Raw genomic sequence first — 16240 nt, forward strand, 5'->3', positions numbered from 1 at the left:
CGTGTTGACATCTCCAATTTTTTCGTCATCCTGCACGATTTCGACCTAATCAATAAACTTCCTTACACTCATTGAGAATTCTTATTACCAACTTTCCCGACACTACGCAATTGGCTATTTTTAATTAAAAATTCAAATGAGTTCAGGTTATACTTCATTGACCACCTCTAATTATCTAATAAACTACATTTTCTCGAGAATTTATGGAATCATTATCCCTGCATTCCAATATTAAAAGTATTGATCGTCGTTGAAAATAGAACGAATGAAAAGACTTGTTTACATTTACGGGAAAAATTAGACGGAAGGTAACTTTGGAAATGTTTATGTTGAGCGTAAACTGCAACGCTGTTAGTAGGTACCGCGATTGTTGTGTATTTATTTTAAAAGGCTTACAAATTAAAGTTCGATTTTATTGGCTCGTATCAGGCTACGAGGTTTTGTTTTGATCTCATTTTTCCAATCATCTTTTCAGAGGAACAAGACTTTAGTTTTATAGCACTTTTATCTACATTTACTTTTAAGTGCAGCGAATCGAACGGGAATTTTTAAAAATGTTCGTCCATTATCCATGATTTCTCTGTGCCTTCTAATTGTTTCGTTTAGCCGAACACAAAGGAACAAAGTTTAACATTGGATCAATGTTAATTTTCGTTATTCTGCTTTATAGAGATAAGAAGGTAGAATTGCCAAATGCAGGAATATTAAAGTAATGAAATACTAAAATAATACTAAAAGTACGTTATAGGGTGATTTTTTTTTGTTTCTACTTGCACAATTTGCAAATAAATAAAAATAGCGTAGTTTGAAAGTGGAAGTCTTACGGATTCAAATCTAGCGAAAGAGGGGTGTGGGAAATCAATTGAAATAGAAATTCAACCAATTTCTGTGACACTAGATCGAATTTCTTCTTCGCTAATCCAGGCCGTTTCTCCGTGAAGTCCAAAAGTGCGCAATAGTACTCTTCGTTGATTGTTTTACTTTTGCCCAGGTTGTCGACTATAATAGGATTTTCCTTAGTTTGCGCGCACGCCATCGGTGTATTATGACGCCATCACTAAGTATGTTTACATAGGCATCATGCAAGGAATGGAAGGAATACGTATATATGCAGTCATACACATTGTGGATAGGATACCCATTGCATCAACGACTTCTATTAACCAATTACAAAAAAAATGTTTTTGAGGCAAAAATTAAAGACGATGTAGTAATAAAACCATTTATGTTTCCGGCATATAAAACTCCATATCTTAAATAGTTATAAGATGATATTATTCTCATCAATACCAGTATGTTGCCTACGTCCCTCGGATTTAATTTTTCGTACGCTTTTTGCACTGTCGTCGTGCCATGACTTACTAGATCGTTCCCTTTTCAAGTACCCACGTTTCATCCAAAAAGGCGTCCAGTCCCTGATTGCATATTTTTAACATACGCATCTATACAATGAACTGTTGCTAATGCACTATTGGCCAGCCATTATGAAGATTTCCCAAACAGACTCGGAATAGCATGCATTTCCTAGGAGTTCTATAGAATCCCTGAACTATACAGATTGCCGATAACGTATCCATTCTTAACTAGAGCTCATTCGAAAGAATGTCAACACAAAAATGATCCCACATGTTTGATATTATAGGAGATTCACGATAATTTAACCGGGTTGGTAGATTTGGTTACAATTATTTCTATGGTGATTTCTACCAACCCGGTTAAAACGGTTGAATTATCGTAAATCACCACCTCAAAATCATGTAGTTTTAATTGTCGCCACTAAATAGCACACTGATCATTTGAACGTTCCGAAATAGGAGACTTAACAAACGACCCTCGTACAGTAGTACGACTTCTAGTAAAGGTCGATTCTCACTGCTCTCCACTCAGCTCGGCGACGCGGCGCGATGCCGCCCTGCAAAGTGTCGCTAAAAAAAGTTTCATGTTAAGCTACGCTACAGTGACTACAGTTTATGACATCACGCATTTAAAAACATGAAATCTCTATTTAGCGACGCTTCCCAGCGCTGCTTCGCGTCGCGTCGCCGAGCTGAGTGCAGTGCAGGTGAGAATCGACCTTAACTCTTGATGAATTAAGAATAAACGCATTTGGTACGATGTAAACAAACTGCATTAATTAATTAAAAATACAGAAATTTCAGATCGATCCCTGATGTTGCTTTACTTGAGTCCCGAAATGCGCTGGAAATAAATGCGCAGCTGGATTAACATTTGCCGGGTCATGTAACCAGATATTAATCATGCTATTAATTAGGTCATAGGTGGTGTTGATTAACTTTTTAATTATAATTTAATCGCGTTCGTTAGCTGCGACATCCAATTAATAAAGTTATGTTAACGGAATTAGTGTTGATTTATTGTTTGTTATTGTTCGGATCTAAATTACTATTAGAGTGATGCTCGTTTTACTGCGTCAATAGGACAGGATATACTGCTGTTGCACAAGAAAATATTCACATTCAGGAGACATTTTTTGTAAACTAACTATTAGTTAAATAGGGTTGTAAAAGAAACTTTTAATCTCAACGAAATTAGTATTTGGAGACCATAGAGTATAAAACACAAACTTAGTTTTTGTAAATTTTAAAGAAAATACATCTGTAATTCGACGACAACTTGTAAAAGTAATTATTATTCCAACGCGCAAACAACAACTAAATCTAAAATCTAAAAATCACGATCGAGTGCATTAATTGAAAGCGTAGACTAGCCTAAATCGATAAAAGAAAATGCGACTAAATTTTTTACGAAAATCTTCATCTGTTTGTAAGAAAATCAAAATTGGTAAAATTCCTCCGTTAGATGTCGCCTGCTGTCGTCCGCAACTTTTGAAATTAAATCCGCTTCGCAGTTCATCACTAGTTTGTGATTCTCTTTGTCCCCTTACTTACTAACCGACCAGATATTAATCCAGAACCGTATTCCGTGTATTTCAGACCCAATCATTTATTAATTATCTCTGTATATTCCCGACCAGATGCCAGAATTACTTTTATTTTCCAGTGGCCAGGTCGCTTTCCGTTTAATTCATTATTAATTTCTCCTCAGACCTGTTAATCTTTATTTAGTTTGGATTTATTAGCCATATTGCTTGCCTTGCTAGCCGTAACGATAATTCTTGTAAGACATAGCTTGCAGACTTCTGTTACTTAATACTACAGTGATCTGGGTTCGTGCTTTAAATCGGTAGACCTGACCTCGTACACGATTGGCAAAGTAATCTGTGATAGACGACAGATCCAACTGGCTCGTAATAGGGGTTGTTTGAATCTCTCGGAAGATTCCTTTTAAGGAACGTGTGCCCTCCTAGCCAACCTTATTGGGAAACCAGAAGGGCAGGAACGTATAGTCCGTGATTTACAAAGGGGTTCGGTACCTAAAATCAGACAACGTGAAAGCGTCCTTCCTTGACTTCTCATTAATTGAATTACAGTTAATTAGTCGAACCAAGCTCGAAGGAAACTACTTGCTGCTCAATCGACATGACGTAAGAATAAAACGCGTGAAAGGTTTTTTTTGTTTCATACTTTTCACACAGAACCGTCGACGATGTCTACATAACCGTCCACCAGAAGATGCAAAAACACACTTCGCATTGATTAGAAATATTCAACATTATTCATAATTGAAACAAATGCAATGTATAAAATGCAAGACCGTCAGGTACTAAAAGAAAATTAATTGTATTTTTATAACACCCTGTATAATAAAAACAAAGCGAACTGCAATGCGTTAATATATTTAGGAACTTTCAGGCGTAGGTCTAAAAATTAATCGAGCAAAACGGTGTCCAGAAACACTGAGAGAAATACCATTTGGATGCAAAATTGCAAGTAGGTGGTTAAGTATACTAGATTAAATAGCGGTTACACATAAATTTATTTACACTATAATTATCTATATAATTAAACAAAATACTACAATGCACATTTTATAAAATCCTTAATTAATACTGTGATTTGAATTGTCTTAAGCCTTATAGTTCCCAATTTTAGTGCACTTTTGCAAATTACTTTGTAAACAGGTAGTTTGTAATTTCTCTTTGGTCGGCGGGCATTAAATGAGGACCCATAGAAGAACGCTTGTAGAAATAGGAGGGTACGTGTATCTCTACCGGGTCGTATAATTAACAGCTTTAGCGACGAGGCTACATGATGTGGGGTCGGCGACATCTGGGCGCCATCCCAGAGCGTGGTGATTTTTCAGTTTTTAGCCATCTTTCTTCAACAATTTTGATCCGTTTGCTTTCAACCTGATGTCGTGGGAAAGATCTTATAAACGCGTACAACTCCTGCGTGACGTAATTGTCTGTTTTTCCTATGGGCGAAATTCACCACCATTTGCACCTGTGCACGTCTTCGAGGGGTAGTCGACTTCGGGCGCCCAAAAGTTACTATTTTAGCGATATCCTCTAAAATGGCTCATTCACTGTGGGGTCGTCTAAGGTGGGTATCGACAATGGGAATGTGCGAGCCCCCAATACGATCATACTGACGACGGAGTCAAAACTGGCTAATAGAAAACTGATCTGTCACACAAAAATGCACTGAAGTCCCTTCGATTTCACACAAGGACTTTGATAATTTTTTTCACAGAAAACAATGCTTTGTCTCAATAAAGAGCATATTTTACTGGCAGAAATAAATGTACAAACCTTATGGGAATAATATAGTATTGCTTGGATAAACACGAAGTAGTCAATATTATTCAAATAGATCGGTAAAACAATATAGCTGTGCTTAACTTTTATGCCTTGTTTATTAGTAGGATGAATGTTTATTCCAACAAATCCGGAAGTTATAAAATCATTTTATTTATGAAGAAATAGGGGTGAATTGAAAAGTATGCACAACTTTAATAATTGAACAATAACCAAAAAACATTAATTAACATGGAGGAAAGTCGGATATTAATTAATTTTACACGCCAGTATTTTACCTTATAAATCGCATAGTGTTTTTCGTATTTTACGCGTTGTGTTGCTCAAAAGTACTACCGATGAAGTGCATAGGATAAACCTAGCGATAAACAAGTGCGCTGCTGAAATACTGAAACTATTCCCTTTCTTTAAACTGTCCACAAATTTCGTGAAAAGATCAGTAAACGTGTACTTCCTCTTTAAGGACTTTCATAATAGAATTCGTCAATATTTGGAACACTTTTCAGTAGTTTTCGTTACGTTTTGTACAAACAACCTAATGATAAAATCAATACTTTTCGGCGACATTCTTTCCATCGGGTGCATGTTTTTCTCTAGGCACGTAGTAGTTTTCTATTTTCTCCCTATTATTTATGCCCAGTTCTGAAACGACATCTTTGGCAATCGATCGGATGGTTATTTTGATTTGATTGATCAGTTTACCACTAGAAAAATCCCCAAAATTTGAACTTGAGTACGTAAACACTCTAAATCTGCATAATTTACAACCGTTGTTAGGTATTTTAGTTAATTTATTCGTAATTAAAACAGAACGTATCCAGGTAATTTGTTTTTTTTTTTATAATGATTTATTTAATCGTATTTAACACTTTGACGTTTTATACTTGTAGTGTTTGTCTTGTGGTTTTATTGCTTAAGTAATACACAAAAACGTATCTAGTGACATAAGCGATATCACAAGATGGGTCATCGTTGAGTGCTTATAGAATAGGTGGTGTGGTATACCTACAGTTTTCATTTACCAATTTCGACACCCTGGAAGGTTACTTGACAAAAAATGGAATCCAGCTGGAACCTCACTAATCGCGCCGACCAACACTTCTATTATTGTGTCCAAAACTGTATTTAATCACAGAATCAACTCACTGATAACTTCCACAAGCTGTCAAATATTAGAGGTGAGCTAAAATTTCCTTCTCTCAATCAAAATTTTGTTGCTCATACCTTACTAAATAAATATAAGTTGGACATTTCCCCATTTTCCAATCGATTCAGGACCAACATCCTCCTTACAAAGATATACGTAATTCGATAAATATCGACTTTTATTACAAAAAAACGAAAAATGCGCTGGCGTTCATTTATTTTCAAAGGTATCTAAAAATACTTTTTTCTACAACTGTCATAAAAACCTGTCATTTTCTGACGGATTTCGAAACGCGAAGTACTAGATTTTTAAACGGTTAATTAATAAGTAAGGTTGCTCTTGACAACGTGCGCGAAATCGTCAACAGTGAAAAAAAGTATTTCGCGCACGTGACAAAGTTGAACTGAAACGGCAAATTTAATTAACAATCGGTTGTTGTAGAAAAAATATTGTATATAACGCTAGCGCGAAGTTATTTCGCGCATTCGACTGATATTTTAACTCGGCTTCGCCTCGTCAAAATACCTTCAGTCTCAATGCGCGAAATTGAACTTCGCGCTCTTGTTATATAAATAACTATTAACACTTAGTCTTAACCCGTAGTGATTTTTACTCAGCTTTTTGATAGTGCTAAAATAAACTTTTTTTATGACTTGCGGGTTTCGAGTAAATCACATCAACTTTCTTATGGACGCCATATTGGATTTTGATATCACTCGATAGAGAAAAAAATTGCAAAATCGTCGATACCAAATATTTCGTATTTTATTTGTAAATTAATCTTGAATTTTTGCTTTGAAGTTTACAATGTATCTCTTATGGCAATAATTCCATGGCCAATTGTAATTGAAACCAAATTCGTTTATTGTCTAGCATAGTCGCCGTCAAAACGGCCATGGAATTATTGCCATAAAAGATACATTGTAAACTTCAAAGCAAAAATTCAAGATTTATATACGAGTGACATCAAAATCTGTCCATTAAGAAATAAGAAAGTTGCGCATTTTTGTAAATGACATTTTTTTGGTCATAATTTCGCTATTTGTAGAGCTACAAGAAATTATGAATAGGATAATTAATCAGCCTAAAATGTTGCATAACTTTGCTCAATTAACCGACTTTCTATCTCTTACGGTTTACGAGATTCCTATAGTACCTATAGTGGAAGTGAAAAAAAGCACCCATATAAAAGAAAGATATAAAATATAGTAATCACTAATTACCTTAGAGAAATGGTAATGTCCCAGTAGTTGCTAATATATGTGCACACCAGCTTTTTGTGATAGAGTTAGCCAAATTGATTATTGTCAGAAGTTGCAACTTTCAAGGGGCGAATCTTGTAATATTTGAAAACTGAGTTTCCTCTTGACAAATGTTAACGCATTTGCTCAAAAGCTTGTTCCAAATATCCTAGAAAATCCGAAAATTTTTCCTCAGCATTAATGTTTGTTATATTGGTTTGCAATTTACCATCCTAAGTAAGAGGCCTAGCGTTAGATAATATGAAATTCAAATGTTAATTTAAATGGAAGGATTATTACCTATTATAAATCGTCACTAATGATTGTAATTACACACTTTTAGTCGGCTGTACGTAATTATATGTTTTCGGATAATGTGTTTTGACTGGGTACAATATAATCGAGTCACTAGGGGACAAATAAGCCCTTTTCCTTTGCCTGTCTGTTTGGCATGCAGAATGATAATTTTTACTTGTAACGCGCGTGCCAAACGTAGAACGTACAATGGTGGTACCTAACTAAAAAGATAAAACACGAACATCTTCAAATACTAATATCCAGCTAGGAGAAGTGTTCTTACTATTTAATTTGTTAATTAGCAGCATTGTTCGTTTGAAGACTTCTTCTCCTTAACAACAATATATAATAAACCGGCGTTTTCAAACCATTTCTATTTTTAATCTCTTTAATTAAACAAAATGAAGTAATCTCAACCTTTTATTTGGTTTATAAACTTGGGTAGGTACAGTTACGGACAAAGGTAATGTTCACATACCCCTCAACTGCATCGTATTCCATTTTATATTTCCGTTCCGATTAGCACCCGCGAGTTGTGAACCTGTTTACTGGGTCATATTTCGCAATAACATAAATTGTTCAGGAATTCGTATTATTAATTTTGTCTTTGAGTGCACATCTGACTACCTTATGTAAAAAATGGTGGTGGAAGAGTATGTTTGTGATATGAGGTTTGGTTAGTAGATCTTTGCAATGAATGTGCGGCATAGTTTGTGGAACTCTGGAGTTAAGTATCATCTCATTATCTTGTTCTAAAGCAAGCTTAGCAATTAATTGCCTAATGTTTCTTTCTTATATTGAGATCTGGGCTTGGATTCTGTCTGTGCATCTGTAAACTAACGGGCGTGCATGAATTTGTGTTCTGGTAGTAGTTGACGGTGCTTTTCTTTTTTCAGTATGAACCTAGGGCCTTGGTGTTGATACTCACAACGGAAATATGGAGGAGGTTCAAAAGCTATTATGTAATAATTTTTTTCTATTTCGGTGTCACAATGATGATTTTGTACAACTGTTTTCGGTCAGTTGTACAAAGACAGTGATTATAGTCGTTTTTTTTGGTAACTCATCTCTTAAGTTGGCAGTTACTAGTTAGTACAAGTAGGTACTTCGTTGGGTACTTCCATATTTGAACTTCAAAATGTCAGTCTTACTACGCTGCCAACCTAAAACTTAACGGTATAAAAAGTGTTCCCAACATAAAAAATGTTAGTTCTAATGTTCCCTATAGTTTCTGATAATGATTTTTTTAATTAAATTAAAGCACCGAAATAGAAAAAATAGTATGAAAAACGCGTGTTACAATACAATACTTTATTGTAATACTCCTATCTTGCGGACACTCGTGGCTACGCTTCGCGTCGCCACTCGTGCCACAAGATAGTCGTATTACAATAGGTCGCATTGTAACACTTGTCTTTCAATATACTATTGCAATCTTAAGTCGGTTACAGACACAAAACATGTACGCGCGTACAGTACATATCTCAAGGAATGTTTGTGTGTCTGTAACCGGCTTTAAACAAGTGATGCATGTTTTGTGATTGGCCGCTCTTTTACTATTTTATTTTTAATCATTTGGTCTTGAATTGGATAAGATTTTGTTTTATATGTCACAGTTTAATGGGAACGGCGCGTGTTGCTCTTTAATTTTTCGAGTATAATTGAAGGCCAGTCACGGTTTAGACTGATTTTACCACACGCTAGGCTCAGTCTAGACTCGAACATCGATTCCAATTTACTTACTATCTCTAAAAGAAGTTGCATACGATTAACCAGGAAAAACTAAAAGACTTCTTTAGCAGATCCCGATTTCAGAATATTATGCATTATGCAATGTTTCGAACAATTTTGCAAATAATAAATTTGCATGGTGTGTCGAATCTCCAAAATTCTATTAATGACTCAAAATCATTTCAATTAGGTGAAGCCAACTCTCCCAGTACTGACGAATGTAGTGTTTTTGAACATACAACATTGCGTGTTCGAACCAATTTATTCTATTTCTGGAAGCTATTAAAGACGTTCCAGATCACAAACTAATTGAATTCGGTCTATATAGTAAGCCGAAAAGCCCGATGCGTTCTTATGAAACTGAAGGTGTTGTGTAAGTGTAACATAACGCCCTTTTTTGCTCATTTGTTCGTAACGTTTACTTAACAAATTAGATGAGAGTGTAATACGACCGCCTTTATTATCAAATTATCTTTTGTTCCTTTCTCGTGTTGTATTTAATACCCCATTGAGAAAGTTAAATCAAAATAAATTCTTATTAGGGGCACTCTCCCGGGTTTTCACTTCGTAATGATTTTACCATGCTTTGAAGAAAAATGCGAGAGAGCCATTATTCCAACCAAGTCAAACCTTGTGCAAGCTAAATATAAATTTAGTAGAATTTCACCTGAAATTTATGGACTTTGTATTGATCACGTTGGGGGTGCATATATTAATAATATAAGAGGTGGAATTGAATCTGACGTTGTCTGCATTATGGAAAAAAGTCGGCTGTTTGTTATGTGAGTTTATACTTGTCGCCTATCTCTGAATAACCCATTCAAAACATTCAAAATGTGTAGCACTGAACAGCATTGTCTTTGAACGTTGACATTGTAACTTTCATCTAAATTAATGCTATAGTCGGTGATCATTCCCTGCTCGTATGTTCACGTCTAAAATGGTTTTCATGGCAGTGTAGTTGAGGTTCACTTTTCTAAATAAAGGATATCGATTTGGGTAACACTTGACCTTTATTTATAAATAATTGCTAATTTGGTAGTCAATATTCTCCTTTCATGCTGCTCTTATGCATCATGATACCGCACAAATACACCTCTTTTTTATGCTTCAGATTTGTGACTGGAGTAAAAATTCTCTATCACAATGATTAAACCGTCTTTCAGTCATTTGTTTTTGATCGCTTTTTGCTTTGGTGAGTATTTTCAAGATATTGCTTCGACTTCACCAATAAATATGTCGCGTCCAGCTTGTACTCTCCTTCGACAACTCGTTTGGAGATATAATACTCCAGAAAATGCACGCGTTGTTTTATTTCCCTACATACTTTCGTGCACGTTCGCTATGAAGCGGTATATATGTAAATGTTCGTATATTGAACAAAATACAAATTCAAAACCAACATTTGTAAAACGTCAAAACGGTCAATCAACCGTATTATTTTTTGCATAATAAAGACGGAAAATTGGAAAAATAAAACCCCCATCTATTTCAATAATCTGTGATGCCATGGAATTTTATAATACAAAAACTACGCCAATATCCGTCATGCCATGGAATGTCTGCTATAAAACAAATCAAATTCTATCAAAAAGTATTATATTTAGAACAGCGAATTCAACATAAAGAAAGACCAAATTACTAAAAACGGTTTCCTAATATAACAATTTACAATAAATGTTCGAATAAGTCACCATTAACTGCAAGACAGTAACCAAATCGATCATAAAATCCATTTCGAACTGCTGCCAATTGATAACTGGATATCTTTTTGTTTTAGAAAATTCCATGGCATCGCAGATTATTGAAAAAGATGCGGGTTTTATTTTTCCATTTATCCGTCTTTACATGAAAAAAATTGAAAACTAATACGATTGGATTGGCGTAAAATTTCTACAAAAAACCTTAATACATTTTTGCTCTAAAATAATTTGGGAGCCAGTAATCGCATGCTATGAATTTTACATTGAAATCCCTATTATGCGTTTTCAGTTTCAGAAAACTATCTTCAAATACAAAACTACCTTCCGACTGATCCACAGATCGCCTTACGTCCTTTTCAAATTGGTCATTGAATTTCTGAACTTTATCCTAATGAATTTGTTACATATTCTGTAGTCTCACTAATGTTCTCGGATAGTCCATATGAAATCTGTTCATTACTATTGCACTTTTTTTGTCCTATTGATCCATTACTCCAAATACAATAGAAAATTCTAAAATAATTCATTTTCGTACAAAAATTGGGTGGTGGACAAACATTTTCCTTTGAGAACTTATTCCCAAACACCCCAAAAATAACATTTTGAATTTTGGATTGATTTGCTGAGTGCTGAGATCTCAAATCCTGAGACGGACACGCATAAACTGTGTTTTTTAATGCGTTAAAAAATGAAACAAAACGACTTTTTTTCTAAATTTTAATATAGGTCCTTTCTTTACGTTGCCGATATTTTTTCAAAGTTGTCAACTGTTTTATTTTGTATTTACGCAAATAATTCTTTGTTATGGGCTTTTGAAAAAAGTGTAATTATTCTTTCGTTAGCACAACACATTACCGATCAAAAGCTACTTCTGCCTCATTGTGAGGTATTTTTAGTTTGCGATATTGTGTGAGTTCACTTTCATATGACGAGTCATACCAAGTGGAAATCTAAATTAAACGTTTTGAGTGTTTATAGTGGGAGGTCTTTTTATATGTTCTGCAATTATCTTTAGGTACGTAAATTAAAGAACGTAGAAGTAGATTTGAAATTTGAAAACGTGCCACCAGAATTTAATTTTTCTCAAAATCGTTCGTGATCTGCGGAACACTAAATGTGAGGCTTTGAATTGGTATTTCCCTGTGCATTCCTAGACGAAGAATCACCTTTCCAAAATATTAGGTGTCTTCCGTTGCTTTTTTAAATTCATCTAATTTTGAAACAGATTAAATTTGATGTTCGTTACTACATTTTAATTATTAAATAATTAACGAAAAGGGTGGGAGGAACGTCGATAATGTACCTAAGTGTCGATGGCCTTTTTTTAATCCATCTAAAATCAAATTTCATAAACAAATTTCTTCAAATACTTGAAGCTTAGGAGCTATGGGAGAGAAAGGTGTCTTAGAAAACGGTACAGGGTGTTATTATAACATGGACCGGGTTCACCCACAATAGGAGAGTAACGTAACAATACAGTTCAAACTCAAACCGGTCACTTTAAGTTTCAATTAACACCCATTTGATAATGAGAATGATCGTATATTAAATTATTTGTGTTTATGATTAAATAAAATGTCAGGTGTCGGGCACAAACAGACGGTTATATCTGCCGCGCAACGCCTTGTTTGTTCATCTTTAAGGATCGATTTTCTCTTAGGATTATATAACTTATACGATACGAACGAGACTCCTTTCAGCCGTGGAAATATTTTGATCTCATCCGAAAAGAATGTTTACTTGCTCAGTTTTACTGGAAAAAAAACTTCTTAATTAAATTTTTTTGTATAGGCAATATTCGATAAATAAAATAATTGGTATGCCTCGCCTTTCGGAAAAGAGTCTGGCCTTTTCGTCACGGCAGTCTCTTTGACGACCACGTTATTGATTTGGAATAATTTAGAATAAAGGGTTTCATTGCGATTTTCTGGGACACATTAAATTCGCTCGGTTTATTGCTCTGTTGTACCGCAGGCGTTTAATATTCGTGCTCTTATATGAATGGACAAATTTATTAGATAGGTTTTTGCACATTATTTCCATCAGCGACTTTTAGTCTTGTGCATCAGTAAGTGCGTTTTACTACTGTAGGAAATTGTAAGTTGTAACACCATACCTGGAGAATGGATCAGAATTTTGTTTTCTACAAAAGATAATTCAGGTTTGTTGCTTCAATACGTTCATAGATGAGCCAAATTGGATTGACCAAAAAATCTCAAAATCATTATTAATTTCATGAGGCATACAACACATTATGTAGATATCAAGACGTCAGTTGGTGTATTATACGGATAACGTGCATTTCTACAAGTACTGCTGCACTAAATTTGGTGGATAAAACATCTAAACACATTATATCAATTTCTAGGAATCGAGTTTTGAGCGTATTCCATGACATTTGTGAAATATTCAGATTGTGAATCATCTAGGTTTGATAAAGGATGAATTTCGTTGCTATGTTATATGGTTCATTAGTTTAGCAAAATATAAAAAAATAATTATTTGTTACACACCTTTTGTTGTAAGTACATCTAATTTTAGGAAATTTGATATAACCAACATTTATCATACAAAAATATTCTTATCGTAATGGGATACTGAACACAATGATTAATAGAATGTTATCACATGAAAATATTTAAAACTTGGAATTTGATTTTATGTTTATGTTTACTTAGGCTTCGAAACAAAGTGTTGACGTTGCTCATAATAACCGTAATCAGTTTTGTGTTATCATTGTTAATAATGATTTACCTGTCAACGAAAAAAAATTTAATCTTTAAGGTAAAAAATTATGGCGCCAAAAGAATTGTAAAAATGCTCCCAGAGTTTAATTGGAAAGAGCACAGTTACTTCTTACAACATTAGAGGGACAATAATGGTTCTATTAAAATGAAAATATTGCCATGGTAAAGGAAACATTGGGCAAAATGATGTTAGAAAAATCTCAAAAATATCAGTTCTATAATGAATTGAATCGCTTTAAATAGAAAAAAAATATCTTCTGAATAAAAAAAATTAATTCATTTTTCCGATGCTTCGTATGGGGTTGAAATTAGGAGAAACAATTAAATAGTGCAAGAATTGCAATTTTAAGAGCTCAATTTAATGATCGTTTTTTGATAAAAATGAAAAATTTCCATTATATTTATACAAATAACTATGTTAAGTGATATGTTTGTTAAAATCACTGAAAAATAACCGTTTTGATAAAATCATGGCCAACTACGGTGTTGTTTTGAATTTGGGCGGGGAATTTGAATTTTTTGTACTGTGGTTGGCTGGGTCATTTAAATATACAGGGTCTAATGACAGTTATATATACAGGGGTATTTGTGATGGATGTTTTTGTACCGGTGGCAATAGGTCGTCCAAGTTATGAACGAACTAGGTCGTTAATAATAATTGCAGATTGTCTTATAATTTCACGAAAAATTTCATGAAAATTGTTGAAAGGTTTCTTACAAATAGAAGGCAAATGGAACTGGAATATTTCGTTGGTTCGAACAGGAAACTTTCTCAGTGGGGGCGTTGGCCTATCGTAAAATGTACTACGCCAAAGCTGTGTTTTATCGGTTGATAACTGTGGTTATTTAAAGGGGCCATTAGGTTGCAGCATTGACTAATATTCCCCCATAGACAGCTCATCAATGTAGACAAATAAAATGGTGTTTTTTGATATAAGCACCAGAGTGCGCCAATGACGAATAAATTGTGTATAATACTAGGCACACGTTGAGAATTTAAATTTTACTTCTTTGTCGAATACGTAAAACGGTAGGTCTTTGATTAACACAATAAGCTATACATTGACTGTATGGAAGAGATAAGATAATCGCGAATTAGAGATTTATTGTCGGCAGTATTTGTCGGCTTCTTTTTTATTATTTTAAAGGCGGACTTTTTTTTATTTTGCGAAATTATAAATTTCTCTTGAACTCTATTCCTAGTTTAGTCTCAATCTTTCAACCAGCTGTATGCTATTTCGTTGTGACTGATTTGAATTACAATGTCAGGAAATAAATGTGTATATGCTAAATGTGGAAACAGCAAATATAAAAATAAAAATGTCAAAATGTATTCGTTCCCATATAAAGACACTGAAAGATGTGAAAAGTGGAAATTAAGCACAGGTGAGCTAAAACGCCCGACAACGATATATTTTCTTTCCTTTTATTGGAACCGCGGGAGTTTTTTTGGTATTCCGTATTGGCATTGAATAAGTCCTATGATTACTTATTCAATGGTATTGGCCATTTTTAAAAAATTAAGTTTTATTCGTCTAAATAAAATGTTCCACCCTTATAAAAAATTAATTGTTTCAAAAATTATTGTACTCGGCCAACTTCACGCAGTGGCGAACTTTTTCATAAACGATTTTTATATAAGAAATATTCGCCGCTCTACGTGAGTTGATATCGCGTGTAGTTTTGAAATAACTAATTTTCTCTCACGGTAAGTATACAAAATGTTATTTTAACGGTTCTAAAAGGCGCATAATTACGGCTTAATTTCTGCATGATAAACTTCATTTATGAAAAAGTCCGTGATTCTCTGAAGTTGGCGGGATACTATAATTTCTGAAATAACTACAAAATTCAAGACTTAATGTGTTTATAGGAAACCCAGAACTGTTGAACTTTGAACCAGGGGAATTAAAATCGAAATTTTTGTGTGAAGAACATTTTTCAAGAAATAGCTTTGTAAATGAATCGAAACACCGATTGATACATAATGCAGTTCCGATACCGTACAAAGAAATATTTGAATCTAAAACACACCCAAATCCCAAATCGTCTTGCGAAGATGCGAATCTACCACATTTACAACCACAGTCTGGGATTTGGACCGATGACTTTACTCCAAAATTAAATATCCCTCTCCGTACATACTCGGCCAAGGTACATCAACAACGCCGTTTGATAAATATCGAGAACGTCAACATTCTGTATAAAAATCATTTATGCGAACCTGATAATGGAAACTCAAATAAGAACTCGAGTAAATTAGAAAACTTTTATTGCTCTCCCATTAAAAATGAACATCCAACAGAACGACCCAGTAAAATAAAACGCAAGCGTCTTTTTGAATTCGAAAACCTGGCAAATTCAACTAAGAAGTTAGCTGAACGATTTCGGAAAACAAATAAAAAATTACGACAAAAATCGAAGGAGTTATGCTATGTAAAGCGACGATTGGAAGCAATGAAGAGGAGTTGGAAGGAAGTTCCTGACTTTGTACAGGTGCAGATGGGCAAAAAAAAAATAAAAAAGTGGCCAGTTAGTGTAAAGCAAATAGCGATGTCCGTTTATTACACATCGCCGGCCGCTTATAAAACTTTAAAAAAATATAACGTTATACTGCCAGGAGTAAGTACAATTAAAAAATGGATGCAAGTGTTCGATTTTAATGCCGGATTTTCAAGCGAAGTGTTTAGGAACAT

This window comes from Photinus pyralis, unplaced genomic scaffold, assembly GCF_008802855.1.
Source record: "Photinus pyralis isolate 1611_PpyrPB1 unplaced genomic scaffold, Ppyr1.3 Ppyr1.4_LG1, whole genome shotgun sequence".
NCBI lineage: Eukaryota > Metazoa > Arthropoda > Insecta > Coleoptera > Lampyridae > Photinus > Photinus pyralis.